Source organism: Taudactylus pleione, unplaced genomic scaffold (assembly GCF_031769625.1).
Source record: "Taudactylus pleione unplaced genomic scaffold, aTauple2 ptg000108l, whole genome shotgun sequence".
Lineage (NCBI taxonomy): Eukaryota > Metazoa > Chordata > Amphibia > Anura > Myobatrachidae > Taudactylus > Taudactylus pleione.
The window spans coordinates 4,676,652-4,702,927 of NW_028284510.1; the positions used below are offsets into that span (position 1 = coordinate 4,676,652).

The 26,276-nt window shown below is 43.7% G+C and overlaps 1 pseudogene; it reads right to left on the bottom strand.

The window, feature by feature from the left end:
- LOC148525478 (N-formyl peptide receptor 2-like) overlaps positions 1–23,912 on the bottom strand; it is an 84,514-nt pseudogene extending 60,602 nt beyond the window's left edge.
- Between the last annotated feature and the right edge of the window lie 2,364 nt (positions 23,913–26,276).

Sequence of the window (26,276 nt, forward strand, 5' to 3'; positions counted from 1 at the left end):
AATGCCAGGTCAGTCTGTAATAAAATGGTCACCACCCATCAACTTTTCATCTCCAACTCCCTGAATATTCTTGCAATTACTGAAACCTGGATCTCACCCTCTGACACCACTTCTCCTGCTGCTCTATCCTCTGGGGGCCTCACCTTCTCCCACACCCCGTGGCCTGGAGGTCGTCATGGTGGTGGTGTTGTGGTCCTTCTATCCACCAGTTATTCCTACCAGCTAATACTCTCTGAACCATCCCTTACATTCCCCACATTTGAGGTTCCTGTTATACGCCTCTTCCAACCAGTAAACCTCAGAGTAGCTGTCATTTACTGTCCCCCTGGCTCTCCCTCCAAATTCCTTGACAACTTCGCTTCCTGGCTCCCTCACTTTCTCTACTCAAATCTTCCCTCCATTATCCTAGGTGATTTTAATATTCCTTTTGACATTCCCACAGAATCCTCCGGCACCAAACTCCTTACCCTCACCTCTACATTTGGTCTTGCCCAATGGAACTCATCACCCTCCCATGTGAGTGGGCACTCACTTGACCTTGAAAAAACAAAGGAGTGGCACTTATCAAGAAAGCAGCTGTTAGGAGGAGGATGTATGTCTCCTCAATAAGAGGTCAAAACAGAAAAACAGAAAAAACAGTGCTAGTGTGGAGTCTTAGCTATAATGGGTGGGGTTTGAGAAATCAACCTTGTGTGGTGCTAAGTGTTAATTAAACATAATGGCATCTGGCTCAAATAAAAAACATTTAATAAGACATGTAAAACACAATGTAACAATAAATCACTTCCCTAGGATAGGGACAGTGGTATACGTTAGTACTTATAAAAAATTGCATGTGGAAGCATGGGTGTACACCAATTGGCTGATTATATCTCTTAATGTACGCTAGATCCTATTAGGGAGGAAAATTATTGGTGGTTAAGTCCCAGAATAAATGTCCAGCAATAAATAGAGATGTTACCAATCCTATAGTGGTTAGCAAGGTGTCCTCGCAAGAGTGTCCACAAATGTTGGGATGTTGAGTGGTGTCTCTGTAGAAATGGTTAGGCCAGTCCGGAGCAGGTGGCAAATGACTACAAAGTTAGTGGAGTCCTCCTCAGGTTGGTTCAGCATACAAATAAGTGAAGTCAAAACCTCAGGCAGATAGATGGTACCAGATCCAAATGAGTGGTACTAGGCTCAATGCGTTTCCATGTGGAAGTACCCACACCTTCATCAGGAGCAAGTATGCTTGCTCCTGACTGGCTCTCCTGGCTGTCCTTTTACCTCTTTGATCGTTCCTTCTCTGTCTACACTCATGACTCCTCTTCCCCCCCACTTCCACTAACAGTACAAGTTCCCCAAGGTTCTGTTCTTGGACCTCTCCTTTTCTCATTATATACATCATCTTTAAGTGAACTCATAAACTCTTTTGACCTTCAATGTCATCTCTATGCTGATGATACTCATTATATACATCTTCTTTAAGTGAACTCATAAACTTTTTTGACCGTCAATATCATCTCTATGCTGATGATACTCATATTTACCTTTCCACCCCAGCCGTCTCCTTACACATATCTCCAACTGTCTTTCTGCTGTCTCTTCATGGATGTCCCAGCGCTTTCTTAAACTTAACATGTCTAAGACTGAGCTGATCATCTTCCCACCCTCTTCCACTACCTTACTTCCCACAATTTCATTATCTATTGATGGCACAACTATCTCCTCTAGCCCAAATGTGCGCTGTATTGGAGTTATCCTAGACTCCTCCCTCTCCTTTAAAGCACACATTCAGCACCTCTCGCAGTCCTGCCATTTCCAATTAAAAATATCTCCAGGATTAGACCCTTCCATACCCAGGATGCAACTAAAACCATCATTCACTCGCTGGTCATCTCCAGATTGGACTACTGTAACCTTCTCCTAGCTGGCCTCTCAGTCTCTCACCTCTCTCCACTACAATCGGTTCTCAGTACTACTGCTCAGCTCATATTCCTCTCCAGATGTTCTACATCTGGTTCCCCTCTACTTCTAACCTACACTGGCACCCCTTACCCATCAGATGCCAATACAAGGTTATTACACTCGCAAACAAAGACCTTACCAAATCCACTCCTACATACATTTCTTACCCTCTCTCCTTTCACACTTCCGCCTGCCCACTTTGCTCAACAAATGCATGCCACCTCTCTTGCCAACTGATTACTTCCTCCCACTCCCATATCCAAGATTTTGCCTGTGCTGCTCCCTACCTTTGGAACTCTCTCCCTCTCTCTATCAGACTCTCCACCTCTCAACAAATCTTCAAATGGGCTCTCAAGACCCACTACTTCATCAAGGCCTTCCAGCTCTCATCCTGACCCACTTCATGCTCTTTCTTCCATACTTCCCCTTCTGTGTCACGCCTGTCTGTCTGCCCCTCCCCTTTAGAATGTAAGTTTCCATGAGCAGGGACCTCTTCCCTCATATGCTTGTCTTTACATTATCTTTTACTCCTTGCTCTGCATAAGGGCACCTAACAGTTGACTGCCAACTTCCTGCTGCTTATTGTGAGTGCTTTAATCGCTACTGCAGCAATGTACTGTATATAAATCCCTGTCATGCACTGTAATGTACTATAAGTTACTTGTTTCTTGTTCACTTATTAGTTTCATGCACTATGTAAGGCGCTGCGGAACACTTGTGGCACCATATAAATAAACGATTATAATAATAATAATAATAATAATAATAAATTCAGGCTGTATTAGACAGTGAAGTCCAGGGCGTCACACAGCAGCTTCACATTATCTACTCACATACTCCAGCAGGCTATGTTCCGTACTGTGGGTATAAGGTCTGAGATGATGGTATTTCCTCCTCGGTAATTAACTCACTAGTCACACCAGATAAACTCCTTAAGTGTGGTTGTGAGCGCAGCTCTCAGTACTGCTTATAGTTAGTAATGAGTGGGTTTGGATCTTAGAGATCCAAACCCACCCAAATTTTGAAGATCTGAGTCAGATCCAAGCAGGCTCGGGGTTTGTTGGAAATATCGCAGTTCGCGAGCTTACGTCTCTATGATCAATGTAGTATATAGGGACCACGGGCAGATGCCATTTCACTCCGGCTGTGAAGACTTAACAGGGAGGGTAGGTAGTGTAGGGCTGGGAGAGGTGCTGGTGCTTGTGCTGTCTGCTGTGTCCTGGGCTGATGCACTGCTGATCCATTCTGGGTTGGTGCTATGCTGTCTGCTGTGTCCTGGCTGGTGTTGATCCATTCTGGGCTGGTGCTGTGCTGTCTGCTGTGTCCATCTGGGCTGGTGCAGATACATCTGGGCTGGTGCTGCGTCCATCTGGGCCCAAGTTCTGGACTCAAAAAAAAAATAAAAAAAATATATATATATATATATATACATATATTGTAAAAAAAAACAATAAAAGTGTCTTTTTGTGTAATATTTTTCTGTGTGTGCGTGTTAGGCTTAACCGCACAAGATCCAGCCAGCAATGCAAGTTGCAACCTAGTGCTGCCCAACTCCAGTCATGATCAATCTGTGCTCTGGGCCCAAGTTCTGGAGCTGAAAAAAAATAAAAATAAATTGTCTTTTATTTATCTTCGTCTGTGTGTGTGCATGTGTGTGTGTGTGTGCCTGTTAGTCTTAACTGCACAAGATCCAGCCAGCAATGCCAGTTGCAACCTTGTGCTGCCTGACTCCAGTCATGATCAATCGGTGCTCTGGGCCCAAGTTCTGGAGCTGAAAAAATAAATAAATAAATTTGTCTTTTTTTGGTACATTTTTTCTGTATGCGCATGACTGCATGTGTGTGAATTTTGTAACTGCACCTTGACTACACTATTGGTGCTTGTGACACTGCTTGAGGACTGCAGACAATATGGAAGGCTGTCACATGACAGGAGAGCAAGGCCAAGAACCACATGTTGTAGCTGCCTCCAAAAGTGCAAGGCCATCAACTTCCTCATCCTCTATGAAGGTCCATGCCCCAGGGCTTAAGTCACTCCATCAATATGGTAAAGCTACTTGTACTGAAGTTAAGAAAAAAAATTGAAAAGAAATTTGCCTTTGGATAAACAAAAAATTGGCAATATGCCCTTCACTACACAAAGTGGCAAGGAAAGGATAAGGCCTTGGCTTTTCTTTATGAAGACTACTGATTCTGATAGCCATTCTGCTTGTAGTAGTAGTGGTGGTGGTACCATTAAAAAATTTAAGTTGTTAAAATGAGTAAGACAGCTCCATAAAAACCAACTGTGTGCCCTGAGAGATTGAAATCACAAACCCCAGAGGAGAGAGCAAATGTGTCCACGGTTGCCATGTGTGAGCCAGATCTAAATTCTAGTGTACTGAAGGATCCTCCGAGTTCCAACATTTGTGTGCCCTCTGTAAATGTGGAGAAGGGCAGTCAACATCTTGCAGACGTAGTCATTGAGAATGCTTCTGTGGAATTGCACATGGAGTAGGATATTTTGGTAGTTGAAGGTGCTAAGGATGATGAGGATGTTGATGCTGAAGATGTTGGTGATGAGGATGTTGATGCCGAGGATGTCCTTTGTGTAAGTAAGGCAACAGCTGTTGCCCATGGATTGAAAAAGCCAAAGCCCATTGTTTTCATATCTGGGCAAAAGACAAAAAAATCCACTTCTTACATGTGGAATTATTTCCACCCCAATCCGGACAATAGTTGTCAATCCACATGTAACTGTTGCCTAGCAAGAGTGAGTAGAGGGAGGGACCTAAACCACCTAGGAACCTCCTCCTTGTTACTTCACTTGGAGCGCATTCATCAAATATCAAAGTGTATGTCGCCAAGTTAAAAACTCAAAATGTAACAAGTCCAGTGTCACCTACCTGCTCCCGTTCTGTTGGATCCAAGTGCCTTTGATCTCCAACACCAACACCTTCATCATCAACATCCTCATTCATCATTGAGAGTAGTCCTGCTGCATCCAATGTTTTTATTCAAAGCATGATTGACTCCTCTCCTATTCATGATTCCTCAGAAGGATTCTTGATGACTATGCCTGTTGCTGCTGCTGTTGCTGTCAGTGGATCTTCATCCCAGAAGGGGACAATGAGGAAGACTACTTGTAGTGTATCCTCCACAAAACAATTAACTGTCAAAAAATTGTTTGCAAGGGCAAACAAGTATGACAGCAATCACACATTTGCACAGCGGATTACTGACACCATAACAGCTATGCTGGTATTAGATGTGTGTCCAGTATCTGCCATTACTGCAGTGGGTTTTCAACAGTTAATTGAGGTCCTGTGTCCTTGCTACCAGATCCCTTCTAGATTCCACTTTGCTAGAAGAGCAATTCCAAATCTGTACAAGGACATTAAAAAAAACCTTATTATTGTCGTCAGAAATGCCGTTGTACCCACTGTCCACTTGTGGATAGGGCAAACTAAGGATTGCATGACTGTGATAGCCCACTGGGTATGTGTATTGCCTACAACAGCGGCAGCAACATCTACCAAAAGACAGCTGATACAGAGGCAGGGTACTCTTTGTATAACTGGTTTCACTAAGAGGCATACCGCTGAGAACCTCTTAGAAAAACTCTGGGAAATCATTGCTAAAAGGCTTACCCCACTTGTACTCTCCTCAGGATTTGCAATTTCGAACAATGCAAGCAATGTTGTGAGAACATTACATGTGGGCGAATTTCAACACGTCCCATGTTTTGCTCACACAATTAGGGTCTCATTCAGAGACGGTCGCAAGTGCTGAGCGCTCGCAATGGGGTCGATGGTTAGCACTTTACTCAAGCGCAGTGGAAAATAATTTCCGTGTTGTGCAAGGTTCTCAAACCCTTTGAACTTGACACACATGAAGTTAGTTCAGACACTGCCAGCTTGAATCAGGTCATTCCCCTCATTAAACTTTTGCAAAAGGAGCTGGAGAAACAGAAGGAGGAGGTGAAACGGAGCGATTGCGCAAAGTATGTCGAACTGGTGGATCAAGCCCTTGATTCACTTCACCAGGATCCAAGAGTCTTCAATCTATTGAAATCTTAAAAATATATTTTGGCGACCATTCTGGATCCTAGGTTTAAGTCCTACCTTGTGACTTTTTTTCCAACAGACCAAAATCTAAAACTGTGCAAAGTGTTGTTGGTAAAAAACATTGTCAGCTGCAGCTGCACGTGAAATGCCATCATCTCCTCCTTCAGTTTCTGCAGTTGCCATGAAAAATTTAATTATCCTTATAGAATGCCTGCTTTTCATGCAGATCATTCACCAAAAAATGACATCTGGTCAGTCCTGAGAGAACTGCCTACTAGTGACATGTCTTCTACCGTGACTATGTGTGACACAGTCTCCATTCACAGAATGGTTGAGGACTATTTTCAGAGATAACATCCTAAAAGGCATGTCAGACAGTCCCTTTCAGTACTGTCAGGAATAAGAGGCAATTTGGAGGCCCATACACAAACTGGCTTTGCATAACTTAAGTTGCCCACCCTCCAGTGTGTATTCCGAAAGAGTTTTCAGTGCAGCTGGTAACCTTGTCAGTGATCGGCATAGGAGGTTACGTCCTCAAAATGTGGAAAAGATGCTGTTGAATAAAATGAATTACAAATTCCACGAGGAAGACCTCTACCAACAATTATATCAAAAAATTACAGAGGCACCTATAGTGGATTCCAGCAGGGACAAATTAATTTTGTCTGAAGAAGAGGATGTACACACTGATGGGGGTGACGAGGACGAGGATGACGACAACTTTTAATGTAAAACCAGTTTGTGTATGGGATCATTTTCATTTCCATGTCCAATCACATTGGCAGCTTGTTTTATGGGGGTCCAAACAAACCAATCATTTCAGTCACAATTGGCAGTCCTTGTCGCTGAAATGATTGGTTTGTTATACTGTGAAAGTCCTGTTTCATATACAACATAAGGGTGCGTGGGAGGGCTATTCCATCTTGCACCTTTTTCCTTTCCATTATGTGCTGGTTGGGGCATTGCTGCCTGACATTTTAAATTAATGTTATGGTAGGTTTAGGAACCAATGATTTGTTTTTAAATTAATGTATTATCAATTTTACAGCCAGGGGCTGTACCAAAGAATTTATTTTTATTATTAATTATTCAGCCAGGGGCTGCACCCAATTAATTGTTTTTTACTTTTTTAATTAAATTATTATTAATTATTCAGCCCTGGGTTGCACCAATGAATTGTTTTTGAATTTATTTATTATCAATTTAACAGCCAGTGGCTGCACCAACTAGTATCAACTATCAATTCTTCAATCCTCAAGGGTATCCCAACCATCACCTTTGCACAGTCCTCAACTCTATTAATAATTATATCAATCAGTTTTGAGCCAGCAAGCTGAATGCAACCTTATGGCCCTTTAACTAGATAAAAAAAATCAATATTGTGAGCTGTGAGGTGGTCAAAATTGACTGGAATGAGAGGAAATAAATGTTATTGAGGTTATTAATACTGTAGGAACAAAAAAGGCCAATTTTATGTGATTTTAGCAGTTTTTTTGAATTTTTAAGAAAAAATCCAGATCCAAAACCAAAACACGAAAACAAAACACGGAGGTGAGGTTTTTGCAAAACCAATCCAGATCCAAAACCAGGGGAGATCCAGATCCAAAACCAAAACCAAAACACAGGGTCGGCGCACATCTCTACTTATAGTAGGATTGCACTCTCCGTATGGTGTCCGACAAAGTACAAAGTACATAAAAACAAGGCACCAACATTCTGTACAGGCCCCTGTTCAGTTCAACATAAGCCGCAGCATAAATTACGGCAATTGCGGAAGGAAGTATTAGTGGCAATCATTTTTCCTTATCCAAATACACACTTAGGATAGTGCTGTACGAATCCACCAGCTCCACAATGGTCATAGACATGGACAGCGACGTGTTTTGTCTATTCTGTAGACTTTTTCAAGCTTCTACACAGACGTTCTACATATGTTTCTTTAGATATTGGAATCATGTTACACTTTACTGAATTGGAAGGTTACTGAATATATTGTAACAATATTACACACTGAATGTTACTTTGTTATATGGCTGCTATTTATCATTTATGATATAATCTGCTGATTTTTATGTGCTTATTTATTTATTTTTATATTTAATAAATTATTAATTTATGGTTAATGTTTATATTGTTTTGACTGAGACACACCAGTGCCGTATAATCTCCTTTCTGTTTACTTGTTGTGAGGTTAGCATACCTCTTTTTTTTACTGCAACAGGGTGCCTTAAACTTAACAGATCTGCACTGGTCTAGTCATCTATATATTTTTAGATGCCTAAGGTTGCCAGTATCTACAGTAAGTGATGCCGTTGTGATGACTGAGGTCACCAGCACTGAAAAATACATCTTTTTGCTATGTACTGTAGGGCTCTTTTCATTATCAATTAATTTCTACAAAAGCAGGTGAAAATTAACATTCTCACCAGCTTTTGTAGAAATTAATTTTCAGGCCATTCATCTAAAAGGTAATGCAGGAGATATTACAGATATTATCTCCTGTTTACCTTTGTCTCCATGATTGGCCTGATGTCCTGATACTAGTATGGGGACAGGAATTCATGAAGCTACGAAAATACAATATTTTCGGAGCTTGATTGCAGAAGCATTCAACACCTTCAGATGGTGAATGCTCCCGTAACCCTCTCCTTCTCTATGGGAAGGAGTCCTAGGTTGTTAAGAGGGACCCTCTGCCCCTGTCTGGCTCCTTCCACCAGACACCAGGGCTTCTGTGTGGCATACTAGTGTCACTGATCTGAAACAAAAAGGGGTAGTGAAAGGTTCCATGGACATAGCTGATTTTTGAATCAGCTGTCTCTGCGCCAGAGCAATGATAAATTGCTCCAGGGCTAATGGCGACGTTCAAGTATTAATTCGGACCCCAATAATTAACATGATGAATAGAGCTCTTAGAACTGATAGCAGAAGCGGCTTATTTAAACATTTGCTGCCCCGTACTTTTCCCCTGCTCTACTATTCATGTATAACATGCCCAGTTGGCAGTGGAGTAACTGGGGGGGTCGAGAAGGTCATATGCCCTGGGCACCTTTGGTCCAGCGGCATGGGGGGATGCCTCCAACCATGGTCTAGGACAATGGTTTCAAGTCAGTGTAGTGCACACTACACAGTGACAAACACATCGCCACCTGCGCAGGGAATACACTCGCACTATACGGTGGCAGTGTGTTTGGTTTAGCAGCTGCACCCATGGCCGGAGCCAGGCTGAAGTCCACTCATGAGCTCCAACTTCTGGCTCCCACAGTGGGTGATGGGAGAGATGTCATGATGTCTTTCCTATAGTGCTGAGTGGGAGGAAGGAGGAGCGGGCAGCAGTGGGCGTAGGAGCAGGGATTCAGGTAAGTGTTGTGGTTTTTTATTCTGTTTCAGACTCAGTTATATATATGTAAGGGGCACTGCATAGAGGGGAACACTACTGGGGGCACTGTATAATCAAGACCACTACTGCGGGCATTGTATAAGGGGCACTGCATAGGGGGACCACTACTGGGGGCACTGTATACGGGGCACTGCACAGGGAGGACCACTACTGGGGGCACTCTATAAGGGCCAATAATGGGGGCACTGCATAGGGGACCACTGCTTGGGGCACTGTATAAGGGGCACTAGTGGGGACACTGTATAACTGGCACTACTGGGAGCACAGTGTAACTGGAACTACTGGGGGCACTGCATAAGGGGCACTACTGGGGGAACTGAATAAGGAGCACTACTGGGAGCACTGTATAAAAGGCACTTCTGGGGGCACTGCATAAGGGGCACTACTACAGGGGGCACTGCATAAGGGGCACCACTACAATGGGCATTGCAAGAGGGGCACTAATACTGGGGGCATTAAGGTGCATATGGAATCAAAAGGAATGTTCCCAAAGTGACAAGATGTCATTTTGACATGCCCTCATTTTTCAGTGGCCACACCTTTTTTAGCCTGTGACCACACCCACTTTTTGGCACGCACCGTAGGCACATGCACGTGGTTGGTGGGGCTCCATTTTTTAATTTGCACTGGACTCCAAATACCCTAGTTACACCACTGGCGGCTGGTTTAGCATTTCAGGCAGGTTGCAGTCTCTGTGCAAGCCTACCCTATCCCCCTCTTTGATAGTGCACAGGTGACCTGAGGTATTTATAAACATTTGTGGTATATTAATCCCAAATTACAGTCAGACACATTCTGGGGCAGCTCACACATGATGTGGAATAGTGTTCTTACAGAATTTGCATTGAATATTGGATGGTTCATAACTAATTTAATATTCATTATGAACTATGGTGTTGATGCTGTGCTGAATGTGCACCTGTTTAGCATTTGTTGTGTGAATTAAAACTGTGTATGCTCAGACAATTAGCATGTGCAAAAGCAGCTATGCACAGTAGGGATGAGTGGGTTCGGTTCCCTATGAACCGAACCCGCCCGAACTACGGGGATCCGATGCAGATCTGAGTCGGCTCAGGTTTTCCCACTTGACTCAGATCTGAAAACAAGGCAAAACATCATCATCCCGCTGTCTGATTCTCGCGGGTTTTGGATTCTATAAAGGTCCCATGATCGCTGCCATTTTTTCATTTTGGCTGTGGAAAGTGATGATGGAGGGAGCTGGGATCTGGGATCTGTGCTGTTGTTGCACACTGACGCTGTGCATAGGGGCTGGCTACTGTTGTCCATATAGGGGCTGGCTGTTGTCCTGCCCATAAGGGCTGGCTGGCTGTTGTATATAGAGGGGCTGGCTGGCTGTTGTCCTGTCCATAGGGTCTGTCTATTGTCCTGTCCATAGGGTCTGTATGTTGTCCTGTCCATAGGGGCTGACTGCTGTCCTGTCCATAGGGGCTGGCTGGCTGTAGTTCTGTGTTGTCCGGAGGGTGCTCTGTCCTTCATGGGTGCTCTTCACCCACCGCCAGTGTGAAAAAAATAAAACATAAATTGTGTGTTAGTGTTGTTAGTCACACTTGTTATCAGTGCAGGGGTGCTGTGCTGCTGTCTATTAAGTGGCTGCTGCCTCTTTCAGGGGTTCACCCCAGTGTTAAAAAATAAAAATTTGTGTGGGTGTTATCCACACCTCTCTTTGGCGTAGGTGCACAGGGGTGCTGTGCTGCTGTATATCAAGGGGCTGCAGCCTCTTTCAGGGGTGCTCTTCACCCCCAGTGTGAAAAAAACAACAATTTTTGTGCGTGTTAGCCTGCAACACCACCAGTGTTAAAATAAAAACTATTTTTGTGTGTATGTGTTAGCCTGCCACAACATCAGTGTGAAAATAAAAAATTTTTTTGTGTGTATGTGTTAGTCACATTTATCAGCAACGTAGGTGCGCAGGGGTGCTGTACTGCCTGTGACAGTTATCAAGAGGCTGCTGCCTCTTTCGGGTGCTCTCCATCCCAAGTGCCACCTGAAAAATAATTAATTAATCAATCAGTCAATCAATCAATGTGTTCTTTTTCTGTGTGTGTGTGCATTTGCCATGGCATCACAAACACCTCTGCAGAGATTTGCATAAACATTTTCAAAGGTGAAAATAGAGGCTAAGGTTTAAAAAATGGAATAAAGCAGTTAACTGTGGACCTCATTCAGACCCAGTCACGAGCGCTGCACGCTCGCTACCGGCTCAATGTTTTGGTCCTGCGCATGTGCAGCCGCCGCACAGCGCGTGCGCAAGCCCCGAAGCGAGAGAGAATCTCTCTCGCTCCGGAGCTCATTACAAAAGGGCCGGCTGTCGATGTTGATCGACAGCTCGCTGCTTTGTAGGTGGGCCGGGGTGGTGGTTTCACAAACGGAGGCCGCCTACCATTTTGTGGGCAGTCACACTGATATTAGCAGTTATGTCAGTGGGGCGCTTCCTGCTCGATCAGAGCAGGAAGCTCCCTGGTGCTTGCGGTTGCCGAGATCCAACCTTAGGGTCTCGTCGCAAGCCTCAATGGTCGTGATGGTCTTGACCATTGTGACCATCAACCTGGTCGGTCGCTACCACCCACAGCTTAGCTAGCGACCAGGAGGCCGCACTAGAAAAAGCAAGTGGCCACCCTCATTCAGAGCGAGCGGTCGCTTCTTGCGACTGCCTCTGAATGAGGGCCTGTGTTCTCTGATTATAGTGTCCCTACTCCCTACCCATGGCCCCTCTACCTGAATTTCAGTGAGTCAGAGGGGCAACTCCAAGCAACCATATTCCAGAGTGCAGCTGCTCCTCCTGTAGCCCAGATCAGAAAATGTGTAGGGGGTGTGGTGATTATATGGTCTAAAATGGAGCTCACATCCATTAAAGTGGACAATGAATGCCTAAGCTAACTGGGAGCGCAGCTGTAAATTATACAAAACACAGGATGGGATGACGATATAGGTGATGAATACATCATCTTCTTCACACAATATTAATTTGTCCCCACTGAAATCCACCATTACAGGTTCCTCTGTAATTTGTGCATGTAATTTATGGTAAAGGTCTTTCTCGTAGAATTTGTAGTTCACTTTGGACATCATCTTCTCCACATTTTGGGGAAGTAGTCTCAGGCCGATCATTGACAAGGTTCCCAGCTGTGCTGAAAACTCTTTCTGAACGTGTACACACTGGAAGATGGGCAGCTCAAGTAAAGCAAAGACATTTAAAGTTCATGTTGCCCATAGCAAGTGGCAACATGAACACTTTTCATTTTTAGAAACTTAAATATATCCACAAATTACCTCTTTTTCCTGCCACTAGTTATTTATGTGTATCTCTTTCTCTTCAGATCTGTGTCCATTGGGAAGAAAAACAATGTCTTCATCCCTTCTGGGATGAAAATACACTCACAGCAAGCAGTAATGGCGCTCAAGAATTCCCAAGAAGTACACAACGTAAGACTTAAACCTTAAATCTGAAATGTTGCATTTAATGCTCTGTTCCGCTTGTTCGCATATCAGATCTGGTTAAGTGGACAGTGGGAACAATGGTAGTTAGAAAGCCACTAACTAAAGGTGCATACATGCGGTATGATCTGTACCACCAATGACTTAAAAGATATCTTTCAAAGATATCTTTCAGTGAGTCATCCTGCCACATCTCTGAACAGGCAAAAAATTACAATATCATCCAAGTTGGCCTGCATGCATGGATGATGAAAGATATCTTTATCGTCCATGCAGGAATGCGCATCGTTGGTCGTTGGTCGATCCTTCACTGCCTAAAAAAGAATGCTATGAACAATATATCGTTCAACGATATCAATATTGTTCATATCATTCAGAAAAATTCTCCCGTGTGTATGCAGCATTACTCTGTTTTTTTAATGTCCCTGTACAAGTTGGGAAATGCCTTTACAGAAAGTTTGCAAAGGATCATTTAAGTCAGTTGTTTTTGGAAAGCACTCTACCTGGTCCCCTTCTGGGATGAAAATCCACTCCTAGCCACAGAAGCAGGTACAGGATTCTCAAGAAAGACACAATGTAATGCCTTAAATCAGGGGTAGCCAACCTCGGTCCTCGAGAGCTACTAACAGTTCACATTTTCCAGACCACTTAGCAGGTGCACAGGTGTATTCATTACTCAGCACCACATTTGAAGAGATCCACAGGTGGAGTTAATTATTTATTACAGTTGTGATTATGTGAGGTGACCTGGAAAACAAGCACTGTTGGTAGTTCTTGAGGACCAGGGTTGGCTACCCCTGCCTTAAATCATAGATCTTACACTTATCTGTGCTGGTCAAGTGGCACTTTGAGGCCACTAACTAACTATGTTATTTTCTATGTCCCTGTACAGGTTGAGAAATGCCTTTAAAGAATGTTTGCAAAGGATTATTTAAGTCAATTGTTTATTTGTTTTTGGAAAGCACGCTTTCTGGTCCCCTTCTGAGATGAAAATCCACTTCTAGCTGCAGAAGCAGGTGCAGGATTTTTAAGAAAGACACAACGTAAAGCCTTAAATCAGGGGTAGCCAAACTCGGTCCTTGGGAGCTCACGTTTTCCAGATGACCTAGCTGGTGCACAGGTGTATTCATTACTCACCAACACATTTAGAAAGATCCACAGGTGTAGTTAATTTATTACACTTGTGATTCTGTGAGGAGACCTGGAAAACATGCACTGTTGGTAGCTCTCGCGGACCAGGGTTGACTACCCTTGCCTTAAATCATAGATCTTATGCTTGAGGCCACTAACTAACTATGTTTTTTAATGTCCCTGTACAGGTTGGGAAATGCTTTTTCATGTGGAAAGCACTACTAGAAGTCTTCCTGGTCCCCTGGGATGAGAAAATAAACTCACAGAAGCAGCAGCAGCCATGCTCAAGGATTCCTCTGTGGCAAGGACTGATGTGAATGTATCAATTTTTTTTGGTAAATGCTGCCTCCCCTCCCTTTCTCCCTCATAAATTTTTTTTGGAATCAAAAAACAAATTTAAATTTACTACCAATCAACCCTTCCTGTCCCTGCCCTGCCTTCAACTACATACATACTCCAACTCCCTTAGGCCTTTCTTGAATAATAAAAGTGTTTCCTCATGTGACATGTTTGAAGTTAAACTGCCATGTGTTTGTGCCGCCAAATGCTGCAGCTTAGCTTAGTCAGCCAGCTAGTTTGGTGAAAATTTTTGGTCTAAACTGGATGAAAACAATATAATGAGTTGTGAGGTGGTCAAAGTTGACTGGAAAACGAGTGGAAATAAATGTTGTTGAGGTTAATAATACTGTAGGAACAAAAAAAGGCCCATTTTATGTGATTTTAACTGTTTTTATGAATTTTTAAGAAAAAATTCAAAACCAAAACCGAAAATCAAAACATAGAGGTGAGGTTTTGGCAAAACCAATCCAGATCCAAAACCAGAGGAGATCCAGATCCAAAACCAAAACTGAACATGGGGTCAGTGCACATCTCTATTGCACAGTCATGTGCACTTTGAACCCTTACTGGGAGTAGGGATGGTGGTGTGGGACACTAGAATGAAGCGATGCCTAGGGTGCCAAGAAATTTTGCACCAGCCCTGGTTATACCACAGAGGGTGCAATTTTCTTTCCTTAGTTTCTTTATGTGGCTATTTAAAAAATATTGTTTAGGACATTTATACAGATCACAGAAATCCAATGTGATATCTAATATCCATAAAAACTTCATGTCAGTAATGTTTTATTAATTAACACTGAACCCATGTTACTATGAAATATATAATTATGTATGATGTCACCTTAGAATTCTCTCTACTGTTAACAATACCTCGTACTTCTCATTACCGCCTAAATCTGTATTACTCTGGAATCTGTCACCCAGTACTAGTTTGGAGCCTGATTCAGAGATGTATGCAGTTTGCATACATATGCGATGATGGGGAGACTGCGGCAGTTCAGCACAGGGCGCACTGCCATCCTGACACTGCGCTGTCCTCCACCAACATGTTTAACCAGAAGATTGTCATTTTCAAGGTTCTTGATAAAGACCATCTTCTTCTGGTCACAACAAGTTGGTAGAGGAACTATTTTACTGACCAGTAGGTGTAAGAGAGCAGCCAAAATTCTGACAATTGGAGAGCCCGAGCATAACATCTTTCACCACCAACGTGTTTGAGGTTCTGGCTCATATCCATTTCATGACACACTTTCTCCATTCATTGCTACAATCTCTAGTTGTTTATCTAGGTATTATCTGGAGGCTGTCACCGCAGTCCTTCATACAACCCCAGCTAACTTCCAAAATATTTGGTCCCCCTGGACTGATTATTTTAGGGCAAGAGATTTTACATCTCTATGTCACTTTGCTTCCTCTCACACTTCCCTCTCCTTCCATTTCTCATTTCTCCTTTCTCTACCACAGTCCCTTGACACTGCTTTCTCAGCCACAATTCAGAATTTCTGATAGATGCCCTTTAATTGTTAGTCTGTTAAAAAAAATATAACAAAAAAGCTAAATTTTTTATTTAATCTCAAACAAATTAAATGAAAAATGCATATAATATCTTTGGCCACTTTCAATTTAAAAAAAAAAAAATTATTAAAAGCAATAATTTTTCATTAAAAAAATTACTGTGATTAAAAAAGGGTAATGTGAGGCCATTTTATTTTTAAACACTCAAACATTATATGTAACTATTGGGCCAATTAAGATAATTTAAAACTTCTAAATGCCTCAATAGTCATGCATTTCACTAATGTTCTTTTAGTTTCTAAAACAAAAACAACACTAAAAAATATAAAATAACATATAGATAGTGTTTCTGAAGCACTTTCTAGTGTTTACAACACAAAATATACTTATTAACTGTCCTTGTGTAGCTTGTCACCTTCTTAAATGATTTCTCCAAAAAGCCACAAATATGTAGAATTGTTTTAACATTTGTACATGTATAAGACTTTGTAAACGTGGAACTCAATAAGAACAATGTTTTCCTTCTTCAATTACAGGTTGCAGTGACGTACCATACTCACTTATAGTTTATATGGCTGAAAACATACAAAGGTTTCTTTTGTAAATAAAATCTCACAGACAATTTATAAACACCCAGCGCAGGGTAGAATCTAAAATGTTATATATGCGGAATCCAGAATAGGGATAAAAGTCACAACTTCCAGGTACAGTTGTTAAAGGTATATAAATCCCAAATAGGGATGCTTGAGACTGGCACCAATTTCCCTGTTAGATCCAATGGTAGATCCAGATGTGCAGCTTGGAATGGCAGGAGCCTTTCAATAATGCCCCTCAAAAGACAGTTATGGAAATACAGGATGGTTCCAGCGCTTTTGTGTAATCTATCCTATGAATTTGTTTGATAGTGTTCTCGATGTATTCAGAGATATGTATACCAGACACGACCCACACACCTCGCGTATCACCATACAGTATTGACTAAGCCACATAAACCATACCAATTTTATTTCATCCCCCATTCATTAGTTTACCCCATTTGCATACAGAACCATTTTGGTTACCTCAAGTATCAGTGGCATAACTAGGGTATTTGGAGCCCAGGGCAAATTTGAAAATGGAGCCCCCCCCCAACATCCCGATATGTGAAATGGGCGTGGTCACTTAAAAATGGGGCATGTCAACATGACACACCCCTTTATTTTCACGCTGAACATTCCTATCCATATGCACCTTAACCCCAGTAGTACCCCTTATTCAGTACCCCTAGTATGCAGTTGTGGTCCCTCTTATGCAGGCCCATAGTAATGCCCCTTATACAGTATCCCCAGTAGTGGTTCCCCTTATACAGCCCCCAATTAGTTCCCCTTACTCAGTGCCCCCAGTAGTGGTCCCCCCAAATGCAGTGCCCTATGTAGTGTTCCCCCTTATGCAGTGCCCTCAGTAGCTGTCCCCACCATGCAGTGCACCCAGTAGTGGTATCCCCTTATGCAGTGCCCTTTATATAGTGCCCCCAGTAGTAGTCCCCCCCTATGCAGTGTCCTTTATATAGTGCCCCAAGCAGTAGTCCCCCCATGCAGGTTTCCCAGCAGTGGTCCCCCTTATGCAGGCACCCAGTAGTGATCCCCCCTATCTAGTGCCCCCTGTAGTGGTCCCCGCAGTGCCCCTAGCAGTAAGCCCCTTATATAGTGCCCCCAGCAGTAGACCCCCCCCTCCCATGCAGTGCCCCCAGTAGTGGTCCCCCTGATGCAGGCTCCCAGTAGTGACCCCCCCCTATCCAGTGGTCCCTGTAGTGGTCCTTCCTGTTATTGCCCCCAGTTGTGGTCCCCCCAGTGCAGTGCCCCTAGCAGTAGAACCCTTTTATAATGCCCCCAGTAGTAGTTTCCCCCCCAAGTAGTGGTCCCCAGTTGAGGTTCCCCTTCCTGATTAAGTGCCCCCTGTAATAGCCGCCCCCCAGTAGAGGTCCTCCTAATAATGGTGCCCCCAGTAATAGCACCCCCCAGTAGAGGTCCTCCTAATAATGGTGCCCCCAGTAATAGCCCCCCCAGTAGAGGTCCTCCTAATAATGGTGCCCCCAGTAATAGCCCCCCCAGTAGAGGTCCTCCTAGTAATGGTGCCCCCAGTAATAGCCCCCCCCAGTAGAGGTCCTCCTAATAATGGTGCCCCCAGTAATAGCCCCCCCAGTAGAGGTCCTCCTAATAATGGTGCCCCCAGTCATAGCCCCCCCAGTAGAGGTCCTCCTAATAATGGTGCCCCCAGTAATAGCCCCCCCAGTAGAGGTCCTCCTAGTAATGGTGCCCCCAGTAATAGCCCCCCCCAGTAGAGGTCCTCCTAATAATGGTGCCCCCAGTAATAGCCCCCCCCCAGTAGAGGTCCTCCCAATAATGGTGCCCCCAGTAATAGCCCCCCCCAGTAGAGGTCCTCCTAATAATGGTGCCCCCAGTAGTAGCCACCCCCCCGTTGTGCCCCTACCCCAGTAGAGGTCCCCCCAGTGGTAGCCACCCCCGTTGTGCCCCCAGTAGTGCTGACAGGCTTTTAAAAATATATATATAAAAACTTACTTACCTGAATCCACGCTGCTGCTGCTCCTCCAGTCCGCGATGCCGCTCCCGCCGCCGCTGCCCGCCAGTCCTCCCGGGCTGGTGCGCTCAGCATAATGGGACAGATGTCATGACGTCTGTCCCATTACCCACTGCAGGAGCCGGACGGAAGTCCTGCTTAAAAGTGGGTGCTGCAGCAGTCAATGAGAGTCTATCTGACTCTCATTGGCTGCTGTTTAACACACGCATCGCCGCCAGCGCTGGCGGCGATGTGTGTGTTATGCACAGCCTGAGCCCGCCTCCTGGTGCTATTGGGCAAGCGCTCAGGGGGAGGGAACGGGCTCAGGTGTGCAGCACAGGACCGGCGCTGGAAGCCTAGCGCCGGTCCTGTGTAAATGTGTAGCACTGACCGCACTCATCGTCGGCGCTACACTGGTGGCTAACTAGGGCGGGCCGGACCGTGGCCGGCGGCACCCCCCCACGCCTCCGGTCCCATGGCACCCAGGGCAAGCACCCCGCTCACCCTACCCTAGTTACGCCACTGTCAAGTATATATTATATATACTACCTTTAATGTGCTTCTGTGCACATGAGACTGGAGCACTGTGACTCCATTCTAAGAAGTATAAAAAAGTACAGATTGTTTTTCATAACACCCATCTATGTCCATTATTGCAATTATAAGCTTATCCGCATCAGTATCATAGCCAATGACTATATAATAACACACTCAGCAAGAGTGCACTTACTCATTCACACCGATATGATGGTGGGTGCGCCGGTGGCTTTGTTCACATATATCCACTCACAGGTTCATATATGTGTACACATATATTATTTACATTAGTACCAAGTGAGTTTAGGAGCACTCATGCCATCAGGCTGCCCCTTTCCTCAAACCCCCTTCTTCCTTCTCCCCCATACCAAATCTCTCACCCAATACTGCTAAAGAGTGCTTGTCCATATAACTATATACCTTGTAGGACTTGGCAGGGAGGAGATCCCATTGATGCCACTGATGTGGAACTGGTAAGATCCCAGCTGTCCATACAGGGAGCCACCACCACAGTGCTGCTGCTGGTTGGTATAGTAGCTACTGTCCATGGCCGTGGACATGGGTAGGATGAGGGACTACTGTCACCTAAAACAGCAATCACCCAACTAAACAGGCAGTTCTTGCAGAGTGACTCTAATGGCTTCACAAAAAACTGTCCTCTCCTCAGCAGCAATCCTGTCCCCCCCCCCCCACACACACACACCCCTTAGGAGACTTCACCTCAGCGCCATCATGAAGATCCCAGGCTGGGTAGTAGGCAGGTAAATTTGCTACCATATCAAGGCAGCGGAGGAGGAGCGAAGGTCTGCAGGCGGAGGAGGCAGGTAATTATTGACTTATTAAACTAATAGGAAATGTCCGGTCAAAACCGCGACTCAGATCTGTCCGGATTCACGAAATTCAGGTGGATTCTGGTTTGTGGAGGACCAAACTGGATATCTCTAGTTCTCTAGTTCAAATTCAGAGGGATAATCTTACGCCTTCACAGGGCTGGTGCAATGATCGATGGTGCGATAAATGTTACTGCCAACAGTATGCCTTAATATGCGCAGTGGCAGATTAACCTGTGGGTGTCTTTGTATGAATCTTATTGGCAGCAGCATTAGCATAAAGACTTAGGGCCGTATTTAATTAGACGCGAAAAGCCATCTTCCGAGAAAAAGTATCACCAATCATGGCTTTTCGCGTGGTTTGAACTTATCGCCGTCTTTAATTCCAGACGCTTTTTGCCTATGCAGAAAGTCAATGCAATGTAATAGGCAAAAAAGATTAATAGCAAGTGAAAGGAAGTGCACAATTTTTATTTTGGGGTGCAAAATAAAAGGTGGGGAACCCACTCAGAACCCTTGTGGAAGCCCCCCAAAGGACAACTGTGTCAAAAGATCCCAGGAAGAAACTTAAGAACACCCCAAAAAAGAACTTTCAATTTGGGGAGAATAAAGCACAAAGTGGGGGGACAGGTATAAAAACTAGTGAAATACACTTTTTGGGGGTCTGCAAGGATGGGTCATTCTGTTATTATGATTGCAGGTGCTTGTAACAGCTGCATTTTTCACATTTTTTAAAAATTAACATTAGAGACTTTAAAATATGCTAGCACCCATTCTCATGTACCCCAAATTTGACAGGGCTACTTATTGTCACCCAAAAAATCATGCTTAATGCCATTCTTCACCACTTTTGCAAAGACGCTAATAAGAAGCTATTGAAACAACTTAAGTATCCCAAACAGTTATATTAGGGCTATTCAGGCACGTCCACATTGATCCCCAATGTTAGTGCATCTTTCTGCGGGGTTCAGGCTGATTTCCACAAATCTGACAGCACTTTCCGCCTGTTTTGAATTTGCCGCTTGCCATTTTCACCTGGTTTTTGTATTTGAATAGGGCGAATAGCGGGGATGCGCACGATAAGTTTCCGCGCCCAAAACATGAGATGTAGGAAGGATGCGAAACTAATTGAAAAAATAAGCCATCGCAGCTGCATTAATGACCACCTGGTAACACTGCACAACAATGAAAATGTTTCCGATGTGAAAATAGTTACTTCTAATTGATCTCAGCATGCAAAGAATGAATATGACATTTAAAACTCTCAGTTAGCTCTGAGTTCCGAGATATAGCCCATTTATGACGATGTAGGGGTATTCCTAGTGAAGTGGGCAGAATGGAAAGAATCTTACCAGCAATCTGCATTCCACGCAGAGGGGGCGGAGCCTAATGACACAATTAAATGAATCAGTTATTTGTCCCCTCCCCTATTCAAATATATGCGATTCACGGGATTACCCCCACAAGATAACTGTGGTACACTGAGTGACAGCATAGGGAGCGATTCCACCAAGACATCTCAGCAATGGCACAAAGATATCAGGGGAGGTGATCACTACTGTTGGACAGTGACAAGAGATGCCCCAGAAGAGGAGTACAAGTGACAAGCAAAGAGAAAGCACCCCATGAATAGGCCACTGTATTAGATAGTACTTTTGTATGCTGTATTTTTGTTTCATATGCTGTATGTTTGTTTAGTTTTGTGTTCTTATTTGTGATTGATTGATTGAATTAAAACAACTGTTATGTATTTTCTATCAAGAAAATATCAGATTATTTTAAAATAGCTTTTCACTATGACTATATTACTAATGTACATACAGTATAGTGCAAGTAGTGTAGCTCAAAAAATACAGCTAGTAAAAACATTCTGAAATCATTTTAGTTTTTCTTGACCTCAAATTAGTATTGTATGACTATTTTTAGAAAGGAAACAAATTAAAATTATTAATTTGTTGTACCGTGTAATCACACCCTGGGACTTCCTGTTGAATGGATTATACAGATTCTGCTGTAAACTGCAAAACTGTTAAAGATAAAAGTGATACAGTACTGTATGTACACAAACATCTCGCTCACCACAAAGCTGATGAAATATATTAGTCCACAGCTTCCTGTGTTTTCTGTTACAAAGTAATTTTGGTAAACACTGTAGGTATATTTTATAGCTATAAAAAATGTACTAAAACATTATCAGTAAACACAAACAAATTTGTGGATGTCATGTATAAACAGGCTTCCCATATCATCTCTTTAATTTATGACAAATGTGAATTACATGTTCTGTGGTTGATTAAAACCAGGCAAAATGGAGACTTGGAGGCATGTTTACTAAAGTGCTGCTTTATAAAAGTATAGATGTTGCCCATAGCAACCAATCAAATTCTAGCTATTAGCTCCTAGAAGGAACTAGATAAATGATATATAGAATCTCATGGGTTGCTATGGGCAAAATCCTCACTTAAAAACCCACAGTTTACTAAATATACCCCTTGAAGTCAGCCAGACCTAGTATCTGTGTAATTCATACAGTATGTGTCCCAAATTGAAGGGGTGATATGGCAAGCCTATGTATAAACATTTTGAAGGGTTAAAGAAGTACGACTAACAGGACAATATAATTTGTAGAGAGGCCACTTACAATTGTCTAACTATTTTATTCAGTACAGGTCAGTGATTTCTGCAAGTCTTCACTCATGAACAATCCCCATGTACAGATGTGGCCACATACACCTTTCCTAATATCTAGCCATATGGCCAAATGTGCCGTGCCTTTATATCTGCGAATTAGCCTGGCCTTGTGATTTTTCTTTAAATTTGCTACTTTAATCTGATACTTTATATGAGTACTTTTGCAGGAAAAAAAAATTGGGATCTAATTGCTACTCGTTGTGGTGCATCTTAGCCGTGCTGGCGCCTCGTGCCAAATGATGTAAAAAAAAGGAAAGTTATATGAGGACACATCTGTAAGTATATAGCGGAACTCAATGACTGAAGTCATGCTTAATGCATTAACCACTTGCCAGGTGTGGTCGCATCGAATGCAACCATGCTAAGATGGGCTTTCTCTGACATCGATGCGTTTCAATCAACCAGTCAGAAATGCCCACCTATGGCTGTCTGAATAGAATCTTTTGGAAGCCAACAGGATAACACAGCTCAGATTGCTTCCCTAGAGTCCTGACTCCATCCACTGTGCTCCTCCTCCCACCCCCAGCTAAACACATAGCATTGTGTAGCGGTCTATCACTGGTCAGGAACAGCCCCAGTGATAGTGCACACCTGCAACTGCAGAAGCTTAAAGCACTCACTGTAGCTGCGTCTCCTCCCCCAGTTTCCTCCTCTCTTGCTGTACACAGTAATGATCCCACAGGCATGGCCACAGTGATCAACACACCTGTAGCTGCTGGAATTCAAAAAGCTTACTGCTTCCACACTTTCCCTGCAGTCTATCCTCCTCTCCCCTGGTAAAGATCTTGCCAAGGCAAAAAGCGATCTATCTTCTGTGGCTGCAGGAGCTGGTAAGATTCACTGCAGCCATGCCTCCCCTTCTTTCTCTCCCCCACGGGCATATTTAATTGGACATTTGATATTTGTGGTAAAAATTAATGTGGACATTGTGACCAATTGTTCAGTACCACAGATATGCGTGATTCCTGATACCCACTGTATCCAATAAAAAAAAATTGGTTGCGTTAGTTTTTACCACACAAAACTGCAGGTAACAAAAAAACTGACCTGGAAGAGGTGCTTGGTCCCATCAGGATGCCTAGCTAACACCAGAGGGCCAGGATAGACATCAGTGCAGCAGATCCATGGCTTGTAGGTACCAAGATGTCATGGGGTGACAGGTAGGTCTGGGCTTATATCAGAAGGCCCACAGCAGCCGCAAATCCTACCACACACCACATGTACAGCATGGTACAGTATAACACACACACTGTGCCAGCTCACCTTGGTCATTGTTTGGAGGGGACGGGCTGTTTTCATAAGAGCTATCCATAAGAGCTATTGGAGCATCTGTGTGCCAGGTTATAGGACTTGGCAGGGAAGAGATCCCATTGATGCCACTGATGTGGAACTGGTAAGATCCCAGCTGCCCATTCAGGGAGCCACCACCACAGTGCTGCTGCTGGTTGGTATAGTAGCTACTGTCCATGGCCGTGGACATGGGTAGGATGAGGGACTACTGTCACCTAAAACAGCAATTACCCAACTAAGCAGCCGGCTCTTGCAGAGTGACTGTAATGGCTTCACAAAACACTGTCCCCTCCTTAGCAGCAATCCTGTCCCCCCACACACACACACCCCTTAGACGACTTCGTCTCAGCGCAATCATGAAGATCCCAGGCTGGGTAGTAGGCAGGTAAATTCGCTATCATATCAAGGCAGCAGAGGAGGAGGAGGACAGGTCTGCAGGTGGAGGAGGCAGATAATTATTGACTTATTAAACTAATAGGAAACATCCAATTGCCTAATTAGTAATTAGAAGTGGTGTCCAGGCGTCTGAAGCGTCCTGACAATTTTTCCTTAAAATTCAGATTTTAGAATAAATGTAAGCTGTGCAAATAAATATCATGCCATGGGTGAAAAATTAAATACAGAAAACCTCATGCCTATGGGGAAAAAACCTCCATTGCAAGGATTCACCTGTGATCAATAATCCCACCTGCAACCAAATAATGCTGTCAATCATATTTTAACAATTAAATACTTATATATAGCTACTATTGTAGTATCAGCTTGGTTATCTGTTTATTAGGGATCAGTATGACCAGCGGTTCAAATCCTGATGCTGGAAGACCAGCAGCAGTGTAGATCCCAACTGGTGGTTAAGGTAATTAAAACTAATCCTTTCCCTCCCTAACCCTAACCCTCCCTTAGGGGTGCCTAACCCTAACCTCCCCCCTGATGCCTAACCATAACCCCCCCTGGTGCCTAACTCTAACCCCTCTTTGTGCTTAAACCGAACCCCCCATCCCCTCAGCATAAACCTAAGTATCCTGGGGGGTGCCTAACCCTAACCCCCCCTTCCCCTAGCCTAACCCTAACCCTCCTGGGGGCTGCCTAACCCTAAGTCCCCCTCGAGAGCCCCTAACCTAACTCTCCCCCCAGCGGCTGTCCACGCCCGCCACCTGGCTTATCTTCGTTTGGTATGCCGGTCGTCAGGCTCCCGGCGTAGGGATAATGATAGGCATTGGGATTTCGACACCTATAATTTCGACCATCAGCTTCCTGACTGCATAACGTGTATTACAACATTTAACATGACCACTTCTTTTTTCCCCTTAGTAGCTGTCTGCCAAATAATCAGGAAACACCCTAATTAGAGCCTTGTTAGACTGGCCAAACATGACCAACTTTCTCATCATGCCTCCCAACTGAATGGTTTTTCTGACAAACTATGCACTCCATGCACTGCCAACTTTTTCATTCAACAGATATTCTGTCTCAAAAAGATGTGTCATAAATGTTATCTCCCCATACACTTATCAAATAGCTGAATTTAAATAAAGGCCTGGACAGCATTAACTTGCATAAAAATAAGCACCACCACCTTTAAGTTAACAAAAAGAGGACAAAATCTTAAAACAATGCACAGGGTTCCCCTAATTTTAAACCAGCACTACAGAGGCAGTTTAAGAGAGGAGGGGCCCTGTGTACATGCTCCATATGAGGCCCCATCCTCTCCGGCGGTGCTGTAGACTCTGGCATTGTACACATGGCCCACATGTCAGGAACCCAGGATAGCTCTACTGCGCATGAACGAACCACTGGAAAGTGACCATGGAAGCCATTTTTATTGTGATTTCTGCAGCTAGCACCGGGTCAACGGAGGACTAAGAAAATGTGTAGGTTGCGGCAAGATCCATATGGGTGCAGGGTGGGTCGGTATGGGTCCTCCTGGACTTTCAGTCTACTGCTGGAGGCATGAAGGTCCACCCTGATTTTCTGCTACCTAAAACAAGCTTTGCCAGTCTGGGCTGGTTGAATCATAGTGTGGATACACACAGTGTGTATCACCATGGTTCCAATCACCTCCTAGCCAGTTTGCACAAGGTATGGGTTTCCCAGGGAATTCAGACCCTCAAAAATGCATGCGGGACCCAGTCCTAGCTATAACAAACCCTAGTACCAATAGCAATAGGGCTGTTCCAGTGCCTGATGCCCGTTGAGTATGGAGAAATTAATGGTTAAAAAAGATTTAAAGCATTTTGTCATTGTGTCAAAAACTGATGCTGGGGCATGTTATCACTAAGAAACTCAAAAGTGCCAGCTTGCCCATGCACCCGATCAGTGGTACCTGTAGTGCACCAATGAAAACATGAATATATTCAAAAGGCAGACACTGACAAAATGTCATATATAGGAAAATGGAATAGTTTAATGGTGCACTGGTCACAACAATATATAAAAACATTAAATTATATTATATGTTTAAAACAATTGCGATACCAATTAGTTAATATCTACACAGCCATATATTCTGCATATGGATATACTCTGCATATGCATATTTACA